General features: G+C 38.9%; 1 protein-coding gene across 2 annotated transcripts in view; it reads right to left on the minus strand.

Annotated features, from left to right (window-relative positions):
• Window positions 1-14,150, minus strand: part of CALCRL (calcitonin receptor like receptor) — a 62,952-nt gene that overhangs the window by 46,047 nt on the left and 2,755 nt on the right. Inside the window, exon 1 of one of the 2 annotated variants that reach the window (XM_066553715.1) lies at window positions 2,182-2,275. The exons of the other annotated variant lie outside the window; for it this stretch is intronic. The gene's annotated coding sequence lies outside the window, so the exon portion shown is untranslated. Of the gene's footprint in view, window positions 1-2,181; window positions 2,276-14,150 lie in introns of those variants that run through there. 2 annotated transcript variants of the gene reach the window in all.

Consider the following 14,150-nt stretch of genomic DNA (forward strand, 5'->3'; position numbering starts at 1 on the left):
CCCATGAAAATAAGAAAGCAGAACTGCCTAAATTATAAAACTCTAAAATTTCTAAAGGCAAATCTTTACACTCTTAAGACAAATTTATATCCCATGCAACAGTCAAAGAGCTATGAACTGTTTAAAACTGTGAAACTCTCTAAGTTGTCTCATTTTGGTACACCTGGCAGTTAATTTCAATTAAGGTATTTTAATTTAGCTGCAGAGACAGACTTGTTGAGACAACTACAAATGTGAGTCTTCACACATTTTTCATTCTCCCTGGGCTACTTCTCACAGCTTGATGGCACATTGGGAACCAACTGCTCCATGGCATTTCTGCAGGGTTACTCCTGTGAAGTGCCTTGTGGCTTGTCAGCCCTCCCTGCCCAGAAGAAACCTGGGTGTGATCCTGGCTCTTCCCTGACAACCTTCTTCATTGCAGAAACTGTCATTTTATTTCATTTATTCTTTCCATACTTCATTGGCCTTTGCACTATCATGAGGCAAAACACAGTCACTGAAATGTAACTAACTTATTGAGGGCATCAAAAATTATTAAAATGCACAATGCTTGATGCTGACATTATTAATCCAATTTCTTGTGGATGAAAGAAGAAGGACAGTTCGAGTAGGTGGTGAGTATTGATCCTGCCCTCAATAACCCAGATGTTCAAAGTGTCTTTGTTCACAGTTCCTCACCATTCCTGGAGAAGTGAAGTTGTACTCTTAGCAAATGCTTAAGGGGCAAATAAGAATTTTGTCACTGACAAAATGTTGTCACTTTGACAAAATCTGAGTCCGTTTGAGCCACAAGTTTAGTAAAGTAAAAAAGAAAGTTAGGGAGTTGTTGTTGATCAAGACTTCAAACAAAACACAAGCATGCCTTCCTTTCTGTGCTAATTCTAGGAGGAGAAGGAAGTCAACACAATTAATGGCTGATAATTATAAAAATACTGTGTTACTTTATATAGTGCAGCATATGGCTTCCATAAACACTAAAGATGTCATACTGCACTCCTTTCAGACAAGTTTGGATAATATTATATACTATCTTTGTTAGCTAAATGTGTAGTTAGATTTAAGATATGTGAGTCTCAGAGTACTAAGTAGTTCCCAAGACCATTAAGGAGAAATTATTTTTTCTGTAAACAAGTCATTGAAAAATAAATTCAGTTTCTTAAGGTATATATAGAAATTAAAAGCAGGATACTAAAGCTCACTGGTCTATGTCTGATTCAAGATGGGAAATCCAATGTCTTGAGCATAAAGGTTCCAATTCAATTACACCTGTGAAACAACATTAAGTATTCTAAAATAAATGAAAAGCATTAATTGCATTATGAAAATATAATATCCTGACCCCTGAAATATTCTGATCCCTGAAAACAACATGTCACTGCTAACAAATCAAAAACATCTGTTTCCACAACATTAATTGGTCCTAAGAGCAATTTGTTGTGGAGACAAATTCTGAAAAACTTAAGAGAAAAAAAACATCAGGATGGGACAGAATATCACAATGGGGAAAGAGCTCAATCCCAGTATCTGGAAACAAACTGGCACATTTTCTCCAGCTCATTGGAAACCTGGCACATTTGTCAGTTTTACAACATTCTCCAGCTACAGCTGCAAGGTACAAATATGCACAGGACATGGTATGAACTTAGAGCATGATCATATACAGACCCCTTGGAACCATTCAAGCCTGAAAATTTCTGGCCCTTATGTTAAAAAAGTTACCTAATAGCCACTTAAAATTTGTAAAAGCTAAACTACTTACTCAGTTAGGTGCAATAGCCAACTCACAAATTAGGAGCAAAGGAAAACAAAATCAAGTTTATCAGCAAATACAACCACTTTTGACTTGAGACCAGATTATTAGCAGCAAGTCCTCTGTGACCTGACTTATTTTAGAGACACGTGGTTTCATATGCTGTTTCTACTGTTGCAGAGGCTGGTGCCCAAAGACTGGGAATGGATCAACAAATTCAGCTCCTCAAAAAAGAAGCTGCAATCAAATACATATCTGGATAAACCAAGTAGCCTTCTGTATATTTAATGTTCTTGCAAGCCCCATCATATTGTGAACAGAATGCACAGACCCACAATAATTTATCTAATAAGAGCAATTTGAAACTAAGCTTAATAATGTTTGCTGAATTAAGGCTGATAGGAAGGTGCTAGTACAAAAACACTTACCAGTTTACCAAGAGCTGGATTTCCCCCCTCAGAAGTGAATATACTTTCCTGTCTCACCCAATGCAGGAATATTGTTAACACGTCTTCATGAGCCACTGCAACAGTATGTAGGTGCTAGAAAAATGCATTTTCTCCCCAGAAAAACACCTGTAAGTAAATAATGATAAATTCTAAAAGAGCACCCTAAACTGTTCTGTAGCCACAAGTTATGCTGACCAATGCTCTCCCTCCCTCACATTCATCACATAGATAATGGTTTCCTCCTAAAAGGCTAATTAATTTAAACTTACCAGATTATCAAACTTTATTTGAGGAGAATATGGATGCCAATAAATAAATACAATTTAAACCACACATATCTTATTAGTTTACCTATTACAGAATGCAGGAACCATAAATAGGAGTCAGCACTGGAAAACATCTATTTGTCCACACAGGTAATGTGTGGCAAATGTGTTTTTCTTTGAGTGATTATGTTTACTGATGCATATCAGTGAAAGATGACAAACATTTCCAGTGAGCTCAATCCTACTTCCCTGAGAAGAAAACAAAAACAAGGAGCAGCACCAGCTGCTTGGCAGGGCTGTGCTGGAATGATAACATGGTCTCAGGGTGCTCTTGCTCAGGCCATGGAATTAATTACTGGTAAGTAATTAACTCAGCCACAGCAGTGACAGTTGCTTCACCTTGCCCAGCCAGTTTTGCTCGTGGTGCTCACTGCCTCCATGCAGAGCTTCCCAGAATTAGTTCTGCATGCACTGCACATCTCGAGCAACATTAGAACTAAGGAGTGGACCCTGTCAGACTATGAAATATGTACATCTAAAAAAGATTTGTGGACAAGGAAAATCTGATATACCACTAGCATAAAACTTTGCACTATATCTACCTGAAACTAAATTATAAACCCTATTTTATATAATAATATCCACCCACTAATTCGAGTGAATCTTTATTAGCGATCCAGTTTTAATTAGAAAATTAGTATGAACTGGTTCTATAGTTCATTCTGCAGAACTTTCATCACTCTCCAATTTAAGAGATTCTTGTTCATAAGATTACACTTGTTTGTAAGAGAATGGAAAATGATAAATCTGAATTAAAAAAAAAAAAAACAACATAAACATAGGAAGGGGACAAAGAAAGAAGCTAAAATTATACAAAAGTCCTTTTATACAAAGTGATAAAGGAAGAATAGCAACCAAAAGAAAAAAATTCAACCAAAAGCCAAAAAAGAAAACCAACAAAACCACACACCCAAAAAAGCCACACCACATCAAAGAAAGGCAACCACAAGCTCTGCTGTAACTGTGTGATTGTGTAGGTTTCTACACTTCCTCGGATAATGTTCCAGAGTTGTTGGAAATCTGGACAGGACTCTCATGAGAACAGGCTTTCTGATGATATTTTAGATACTCCCAGGTTATAAGCCTGCCAGAAAAAATGCAAGAGCAGCCTTTTTCCATAGTAGTTTTGTACTTGCATTCACACTGCGGCAAAAGGGGAGGAACTGCAGAGATGTGTAAACTTAGACAGGGATCAGTCACAAAACCCTCCATTTTCCTGACCAGGGCACAATATGGTGTTTTAGGGAAGATGCAATTTTAGGGAAGATGCAAGAGAAGTCTGATTTAATTCAACTCACTTCAGCCTTTTCCAGTTTTGAAAAAAGTATTAATTGATGCTACTTAAAACAAAGGCCTGACAGGACTCACAGTGCTATTCAGTTTGTTACCAAATGGTTTTCTAATGAAGAGCAAGGATTCCTGTGCTGAGCACTGTGCTCTGAGCTGAACAGGAAGGATTCCTGCAGCTTACAGATATGGCTGGTAAATAAAACAGGATGTTGCAAAGGTTACCTTCCTCACACAAAACAAGGAAAATATTGAAATTGTTGGAAGACTGAGAAAAGGGATCTTCCACCAGCAACAGCAGTAACATGCTCACTACATTTTGGAGGGGGGAAAAAAGCAATGTAACAACTGATTTTCTGTTACTCCTTAATGCTGGCAACAAAACTAGAGGCAGTTTCATTCCTGAAAATAAAAACATAACCACAACTTCCACACATGTATCATGCACTTCTTTGCAAGAGATGCAACACAGAATCAGGCATTGTGAAAACCATGCTCTTGTGCAGTCAAGACAAAACAAGTTAAAAGGTCTTCTGGGAGAGGAGATTCCTGGCTCAAACATCTTTGTCTAATTGACATAGGTTTGCTTCTTTGACTTTGTTTTATTACAACAGATACTCTCTGTTTTTATGGGGAGAGAACAGTAAGTTCCTCCAGAGTGTTGCAGAAAAGTGGAAATCCTTTAACTAGACATTTGTGGATACAGACAGCTTTGAAATGCAGCTTTGCAAAGCCCAAGACTCTTGGAGCACAGGAAGAGGAATGAAGACACATTCGGTTATTACACAGAGATTCTGGCAGATGAAGAGTCAATAGCATCTGAGGAACACAAAGCAGAATGAAAATAATTACTTCCATCTCTTGGGGTATTTACCTTTTCAGCTGGGAAAAAAGGTCTGGATATTAACAAATTCCCAGGAGCAGCACTGGTTTGTCTTTGAAAGCTCAGGTTCTGCAAAGTGGGGCAGGAAGGGCAGCTGAATCTCTTCAAACAGAGAAGTTGCCAGATAAATTGGTGCCCTTCCTGTTAAGCCAAAAGGGCCCCAAACACACAGAATCCATATGACCCATGACATCATCAAACACTGGAAGTTGTTAACCAAATGCCCAACGTCAGGAAACAACTATCTGTCTGTGACAAACTGAGTTCTTCCCTCTCTCTGGGACTGCAACTAATTTATTTTCTATCAAAGTTTGTTTACAACCTTTCTCTCTCTTCTCTCATCAAAAGAAGCATTTTCAGCAGTCACTTGCAGGTTTCCCCTCTGGAAACCCAAAAGAAATTGGTTTTAACCTGCTTTGTGGTCACCTTACTGGAATGATATCTACCAAAAAAAAACTAGTGCTCTTTGAAATGGTCACCCTCTAGGAAAACTGATGAAAAAAATCATCACCTGTAATCCTTCTGTCATGCTCAATGCTCTGAGTATATAAATGTTTGTTTAAAAAGGTTACCAATGGATTCTGGAAATCCACATGTATTTCTTGGGGCTTTTAAAATTCAATAAAACATTCATCCACATAAGATCATGTGGTATTTTAGGAGGAACACTTTAGCTATTGTTCTGCAGTTAATTGAGACAGAAATACTGCTGATTGGCAGTAATTAGTTTCTTCATTTTTACACTAAAAGCAGTGTACACAGCCCTTCCTATACTAAGTGATACATCAATTTATTTTTTAAACAGATGTAAGTAACATTAGTAAATAACTACTGAGCACCCTCCGTATCTCACCTTTTAAAAGTAGTACTGCTGTGCACCCAATGTACAAGAAATTTAGCATCACATACTTACTTTTCAATATTTCATGGTCATCCCTAGTTTTTTCCCCCCTCCTTTTTAACTGCTTCTAAAGGATTTGCAAACTTTTGTGTGGCATTCACATGCTCTGAACATAATACCTTCACCCAGGGTTTTTTCTGCTGGGAAGCTGAAAGGCAGCGAGAGGCCCCAGAGAAAAAGGAAAACAATTCTTATCTCATTTGCTTCTCCTGTGTTGTGCTCATGTGGAATGTGTTTGGAGATTGCTTACCCACAGGTGATTGCTTGATTGGACTCCAGTGCGAGTTGTTTTGACTCATTGGCCAATTGGGGCCAAGCTGTGTTGGGACTCTGGAAAGAGTCACCACTTTTCAATTATTATCTTTTTAGCATTCAGTAAGTATCCTTTCTGTATTCTTTAGTATCGTATAGTATTCTTTAATATAAAATAGTATAATAAAGTAATAAATGAGCCTTCTGAGAACGTGGAGTCAGATGCATCATCATTCCCTCCCCTCACCGGGGTTGCCTGCATTTACAATACCTTTGGCCTTGCTTCATGCTGTGAGCATCATCCACACAGTCTCACTAAGATATGGACCCTGTAAGCGTGCTCCTTGTAACCTGAAGGATTTTGTAGGATTGAAGACTCAAAAGGAGTCAGAGAGCTGAAGAACAATGATTGGTCTCTAACGAGCCATTTGTCAAACTGGATAAAAGCTGTACAGCTTACCAAAGCTTTCAAGGAGCAGCATTAATTCTAGTGTCCCCCACTGTCACCTCGTGCCCGTGGATATGTCCCTTGTTCCCCTGCAGGAAGGTCCCTGCCACGGCCGGCTCGCGTGCAAAGGCGCAGCCACAGCCACGCCGAGGGATCCTCGGCTGCCAGACTTCCCCTCTCAGCCCTGCTAACCTCAGCCCTGACCTGCAGTACCCTCAGTTTTCCATTCCTCAGCCTCTCTTACGCAAATATAGCCCAGGATTCCAAATTGGGCTGTGTTTATTCCAGGAACACAAAGACAACCGTTTTCACAGCTAAGAAAGTGACGCGTCTTGATAAAAAATTGAGACGTTTTCATACAATGCCAAAAACAAATGCAGTTTTCATCAGCATCCCAAATCCCTGTGGAATGGTTTCTATGGTTTCTAGTCTATTCTACTAATTCCTGGATCGCTATGCCAAATTCATGTCTTCCCAAGTTTGACTGAATCCCCTCTTGCTTGAGCTCCTTATTTCACATTAGCTGGGAACCTTCTCCAATGTTTCCAACTATGCCCATTAGCAGGTGTCTTTCAGGCAGAAAGTTAATTCAACTGCACACAGAAACAGTCCACAATTCTTGCTTCAACTAGATGCTATTTTTCATCTTTGCCTTTCAAATAAAACTGAACTGATTTGGATTCCAAGTGTTGCAAACCATGGAAAATAGCCTATATGTCAAAAAAGCACTGCTGCAAATAAGCTGCTTTCCTTTCAAAATTCAAAAGCAACATATTTTTCTTTTAAATTATATACCTAAGTTTTCCAATTCAATAGCCCCATCACAAGATTCTGTGATATCATTTTGCTAAGTATGTTAAGGTTAATTTGCAGTTTGATGGTGAAAAACTTCCTTTTGTCTTTCCTTTTTCAATTATGATAATTACCCCATACTTTAAAAATCCATACATTTATCATAAATATTGCAAAGCAGCTTTGCACAGAGCTATTAGAAAAAAACCTTGATTTCATCAAATTGACCTCTTGTAGAAAATGAACAGTTCAGAGCCTTACAACACCAATTAATAATAGGGTGCTGACAAATAAAACAAGCTGGTAAATATGAATCTTGTTCATAACAAGATTGCACAAGAAAATATACTGCAATGACCCTGTCTGAACATCCTGTAATAGCCCATTGTTCCTCTCTATTACTGTCATTCAGCAGTTTTTTTTTAATAGCGGATGCGTGGCAGCGGAGGAACCAAGGCAACGTGGGACTGCACCTGCACAAATCCTGCCCATCCTGGAGGTGAGGAGACAGCCCTGGCACTCCTGGATGCTGCTCACTGCATGTGGAGATCTGCACAACCACCCCACATCTCTGCAGAACTCGAACGAGACAAAAATATTCAGCTGTAAGTGCCTGAATGGTTTGTAAACTGAGAAGAGAGCAGAATCCTTTTACCTGTCAAGGGTAAACTACAGGAACAACAGGAATTAATAGTGGAAAAATCATAAATTCTGAGAGATCGTGGAGTCTTTCAGACAATACATTGTGGAGAAACAGGAGGTGTCCTTCTGTTCCACAGATGAAGAGGAAAGGTGGTAATAAAGATCTTCCAAGTGTGGGAAGTGGGTATCTCACCTGCTCTCTGTGTGAGGAAAGATGAGCTAACTGAGCACTGCAGTTACTGACACCTTCACTAGACCACGGACTGAAACCCAAGCATCTGGTTTTGCTGTCTAATTAAAACCCTGAATAGACAACTGATTTCATAACTATTCTGTGAATTCATGTCACAGACAAGCAGTGGTTTCTCACCAGTTAAAGGAATCTTGCTGTTTATCAAAGTCTGACTGACCACAGGACACATGATTGAGCCCTGTCTCTGCAGCAAGAGTCATGCTAAAGGCAACATCATTCCATTTACTGATTTGTTCAGTTCACTTGCCTAAGAAAACAACATTTTAAGGTTCAGACTTTTTTTTTTCCTTTGTGCATTTCTTATTCCTTCCATCACTTTGTCTTCCTTGCTACCAGGCTTCATTGTCTTACTGTTAATTAGTGCTCAAGGAAGGAGGAGTTGGACACTGTCCTGCTTAAAATCTGTTAATGTTTAGAAATAGAAAAGCTCAGAATTCTATGAAACACAGGGATAAAGAAGTTGTAAAAATAAAACAAAACAAACCTCTGGCTTAACAATTTCCACATTCCTGTTTGGTGTAAAGCTATTTTTGAACACTTTGGTTTGGCACATGTGCATTCCCTGAGGAAGCTGAGTTATCACCCATAACTCTGTCATGCCAGTTGGTCTTCACTGGACAATATAAACTTCTCTTCCCTTGCCTATGCTGACTTAGAAAGGGTTTTGGTCCCTAAAATCTGCTTTGAACCAGGGCTCTTTTGGTGCTGTGTACCCTGGAGGTGTCAGCAGCCACTGCCATGCTCCGGTGCCCCAGTGCCCCCACAAAGACAGCACAAGTATTTTGCCAGCCTTCCAACAAACCCTGAATTACTGCCACGTCCTTCACTGGTCTGTAATGTGACTCTAGGAAAAGCTTAGCATGTCAGCAGACTATTTTATCCCTGCAGCCCTAAATAAAAAGTGTCCAGTTAAACTACATTGTCTGAATTCTCCCCCTGGATTGCATGCACAGTTTTCAGAAGAGGGATCTTCTGCAGAGAAAGAGTTCTACTTGTGCAAACTCTTCTGAAATAACTGAGGGAGAAAAAGGAGAAGAAAACCTAGGCCCAGCAGCTATCCCAGTGGATCATGCTGAAAGGTTAAAAACATCTGAGTGACTTTCCTAGGTACTCTCTAAATGCTAATATAGCAAGGGTTGGGGGAACAAAAGGCTCTGAAAGGACCATGCTGTGACTTCCATAATCAACCCAATAAAGACACTTTAAAGAGTTGAAGATGGACCAAGATCACCTCCTTTAGTCAGAAATTAAGAATTTCCAGAATGAGAAACTAAAAATAATTTCAAATGAATACGACTGTACTCCAGACAGGATTGTTTGAGCTTTCAATTGTAACCATTACTCCTGTTTTAGATAAAACCTACAATGTGACAGCAAATAAATATGAAACAAAAATCTGTTTTCCCCGGTGTGTAATCTGTGGTAACGTTAATTGCACTTAGGACATAACACACAGAAAATTACATCTGATATAATCTTTCACACCTTCTCTAGGGAAAAACGATGGAGGGTGAGATCCTTAGGTTCTGTAGGACAAGGAGAAGACTGCAATAGCAGAGTTTAACTTGATGGGAATTCTTACTCTTATTTGCATATTGCTTTCTAAAGTTCTTCTTTTATAGGACTATAATTTCCCGTTTGTTTTCAGCAGAAAGGCTTTCATTTCCTGACACACACACACACAATTAACAGATTAAAACCATTTTTTTAAATCCCTCTTTACCCACTTCTTCTAAAACTGGAGAGGAAAAAGAAAAAAAGACACCAAAAACCCAAACCAAAACAAAGGAAAAAAACAAACCCTCCCCCGCAAGCCCCACACTGGGCTGGCACGAACACAACCACAAGAAAGGCAGCAGCTCAGCTCAGCGTTTAAGTGCCTACTTAGCATGTGCTTTCTTCCCAGCTGCTGCCAGCCACACACAAACCCAGCGCAGCCCCGGTGGCCCTCCGCGCATTTTAATGCAATAAACAACACTTTTAGTAAAGAATGAAGAATGTGCAGGGGTAGCCACGCAGAGAGGACTTGAATAGCGCTCAGGAATGAGCCTTAATTTGGCTTTCCTGAGCTTGCTGAAGCTAACTTTTTGCCCAGAACACAGTGAATCAATGCTGAAGAGGTTCCCCATGGCGATGTTATGGTACCAGGAAGATGACTCTGAAGTTCAACAGGGTCGTTTATGGAAAGGGCTCCCACCCCCACCTTCCCCTTCCAAGAAACTGGACGTGTGAAGACAGACATTTCTTTGAGAGGAAGGATAAGGCAGAGGTTAATTTCATCTGCATGAGGCAGCATAGGATAAGCTGTTGGAAATACTGTCAGGCCACATTCTTAATGCCTGGCAAAGTGACTCACTCAGAGTCATCACAGGAAAGGAAGTTGAATAGAATCAAAAACGGAACAGGATGGGGGCTTAAACAGGAGAAAGAAGTGAGAGAAAGGAAACTGGATTGTTTAAAGTAGGCTGAGGTTACAAGTTCTAGAATGAGATTATTTTTAAAATACGCATATAAAATAGATATCTGCCAAAATATATACGCATATATAAAAATACATGAAGGTATATGCATGTATTTGTAAAAAAAGCTTCTTTCCATTTAAAGAGAGACTTGTATTTGTGGATTGCCTTCCAAAGATGCCTGCTGAGGTATTTGTTTCTGTTTAAGGTGGAAATAAAATGGTCTGGGAAATAAACAACAATCCCCTCTAGAAACCCATAAATTTTTAAGGATCACATTCCTATTCCACACAATATGAAACTCTCAGAATATGGAGCTCCACACTCACATAAAAATCCACCACAATACGACATCCCTACATCATTCCCTAAAGAAACACTAAGCAATACACTAGTCTTTCTTTTTTTTTCCCCCACACCAAAAAATTCAACATTGACTTTTACTCAAAAGTCTGCGACACACGGCAAAGTTTCTCTTCTCCAAACTTTTTTACTGTGACAGTTTGGATGATGAGCCACCTCACATATCCATTTCAGGTAAGTCAAACACACACCGTGTGCAGACTGTCTCAAAACGTAAGCCACTTGCAGAAGCACCTCCTTGACTTCATCCCAACTGAAAACACATCACTCATGCAAGAGAATGTTCACCAACAAAAAGAACAATTTTGCTCCCCAAAAAAGATAATAAAACCATTTTTCTAATATCATCAAGGCAATATTGAACTGAGTCACAGCTCTTTATGTTTCAGCCACGTCACCTGTGGGTACAGGTTCTGACTGTCCTTTTTCGTGTTCAAGGGGACACACAGAAAGATGAATAGACACATTATATCATATAACTAAAAAAACCCAAATTTCAGACATAAGGAGGCATGCCTGGTCAAAAAATTATTCTGGAAAAATGAATTAGAATAAATATTTCTAAATTCTTCTTTAAAAGATTATCTCTGTTTGTGTAATATTTCTTATTTAATCCCCAGAGTGACACCTGCTGGATTTCACTAACTGAAACTAAAGGGCAGATATTGCCATTATACAGAATATCTCAGGATAATAATTGCAAAAATGTGCCATTTTAGTAATAAAAGGCTGTGGAGTAGAATATTTTCCCTCCATTTAGGGTACTAAGTAAACACATGGCTGTAACCATAGAAAAAGGAAGTATAGTGTCTAAAAGTCTTACTCATTTCTGAAAAGTAAATTTTTAAACTTCTATCTAGGAAGGATTCTAGGACATAACATTTGGTGACAAATTATATTGTTTCTGAAAATACTGATATGGAAAAAATACTTTTAAATCCTAAAACAAATTAATTTGGGTATAACAAAATGTTCGCAGTACATCCTTTGTTTTAGTTTAATGAAACTCTAAAACTCCACCAGAATTGCCAGTAATGGGATAACATAAAATTTATTAAAGTTGTTTGGCGAGATTTTACCACTGTAATGGGGGAGGAAAAAAGTAAGGAGAAAATCTAAATGGCAATTCCAAGAGTGATGCTTTGTGCCCATGCAGACATTCAAGGCAGTGCAGTTTTCAAGCTGAGAATTTCAAAGAATAGGTGGAAAAGATGATGCAGAGTTTTTAGGAACCTAAGATATTCAGCCTAAACATTCAGTAAACAGTGTATGAGTTAGGTGTAGGTGCTTTGAACATCGTAATTAAAAGAAAAAAAATACTAATTTCTGTGGTTGGCTCCCTGTTCATGGTGTTACAGGGGAAGTCAGATGGGTATTGGCTTCATTAAACAAAATCATCGCTAACTTTTGGGGGGATGTTTTTCCAAATGTAGCCTGTATGTCCCAGACATAAAACCAAAAATTCAACATTGTTTTATTTTCTAAAATCCAGTCAGAATGGTGAGCTACAACTTAAAAATGGCCAAAACTGCCAGAAGAGGCTTGAGCGACACTTAGGATATACTAAAAGGTAACAGCCTCAGACACACATGTAAATTTACCACAAGAGTCTGATTTTTTTTCTTGAAGGAAGAACATGGCTTCTCTCCTGGAAAGTCTTTTTTGGTGCATTAGAACAAGTTAAGTGCATTTCAAATGCATGTTTCCAAAGAAAAGCAACTCGAAATAGATGACTTTAGGACAGCATATACTGCAGAAATGATTGAAAGTGTTTGCACAGAGCTAGGGCAGAAAAAGGATGACTTTGCTGGGAAAATGTAAACAGTATAAACAAACTTGGGAGACTGAAGCATGAGAGACAACTGTTAAAACTTTAAAAATGTGAAAGTTTAGCCTTTCAGCTCTGCCCAGATTCTAAAATAGAACAAAAAGTGCAGCTAAAGAGAAATGCTCTCATGGAACCCAATTTTATAAGACCTTCTATTTTACCACACTGGCTGTGGAATTCTCCATTAAGGTAACAGGTAAGAAAAAGGCTGTTTTCTGCTGCTCTTTGTGCAAGTTGCTTGCACTGAAAACATCAGAACTGCCAACGTGAATACAAAAAGTAGAAATAACAGGTTGTGTCCACATACAGAAAGCTTTCTCTGTTTTATTTCAAACATTAGAAAGATGCAGCATTCAGATGTATGCAATTCAGAATATTAGCACGTGTGATTCCCAGTTTTCCAAACAAAGGATAAGGTCTAGAGTGAATTTTCCTTTGAAAGTTTCTTTGTAAATTTAGGTTCTCTCTTTATTTGCTGCATTGGCAATAATGGAAGTCAGCATGAAATAGACCTGCATGCATTGTATGCAGAAATAATATACCAAATATGTTATTATATGTCTAATGCACATAAACACATATTAAACCACACCTATTTTACTGTCTAAAAGTTATTTGTAAGCCAACTCGCATCTGTTTTGATGGTAGCAGTATTCATTACTTCCTCAACACAGCAGTACCAAGGATATAGTTAATTCCAGAGCTCTGACAATTTGCTACACCAAACACTGAAAACACTTCCCAGGGACAGAGCAGTTCCACGAGCAAGTGAAGGCTGTTTTCAATAAGTTTTCAATAAAGCTTGGCTGGGGAAACTGCTGCACATGGAACTCGGTGACAGCGCTGCCCAGGAGCAGAGGTGGCTCCGAGGGGAGGCAAATGCTCTGTGTGTGTGTGCCACAGGGGTGGCAGCTGGGCAGCAGCACTGAAGGGATTTTGGTACCAAGTCAAGAACACCGTAAACACAGTGGCAACAGATGGGAACAGCTTCTAAAGGAGAAATCCTGCTTTGTTTTCCTAACTGTAGGCTTGGACTTTCCTCAATGGCTTTAATAGATAGCTTATGCCCAACATTTACTATAGCAGTGACTAGATTCACTTATTCTAAATGTCACTGGATACATGTTATTATTAAAAATCTATCAGTATAAAACATATAATTTCTTCCAAATGACCACAAACCCATTTTAATTGCATGACTGCATGGCTTCATAGAATTCTGTGGGACCAATCCTACCCAGCTCCAGCACAAGCCAGGAATGCTACTGGAGAAAGATGATTATCTCATATGCACAGAATATAGCAGCAAGTTAGAAATTATATATGGGTGTCAAAGGAAAATTTTAGTGTGCTTTCTTCCCTCAGTTTTGTTCTTAATTCTATCCTGGTCTATAATCTGAACAGCAATTCCCAGCTAGCCCATGGAACAATCCTGTGTAAGTGCCTTTACTGACCCAGGTAAGGCATCAGTCACCCAGAGAGACATATCCAGATCTGGTTTTCAACTGATCACA

The sequence above is a fragment of the Molothrus aeneus genome, chromosome 7 (assembly GCF_037042795.1).
Source record: "Molothrus aeneus isolate 106 chromosome 7, BPBGC_Maene_1.0, whole genome shotgun sequence".
NCBI lineage: Eukaryota > Metazoa > Chordata > Aves > Passeriformes > Icteridae > Molothrus > Molothrus aeneus.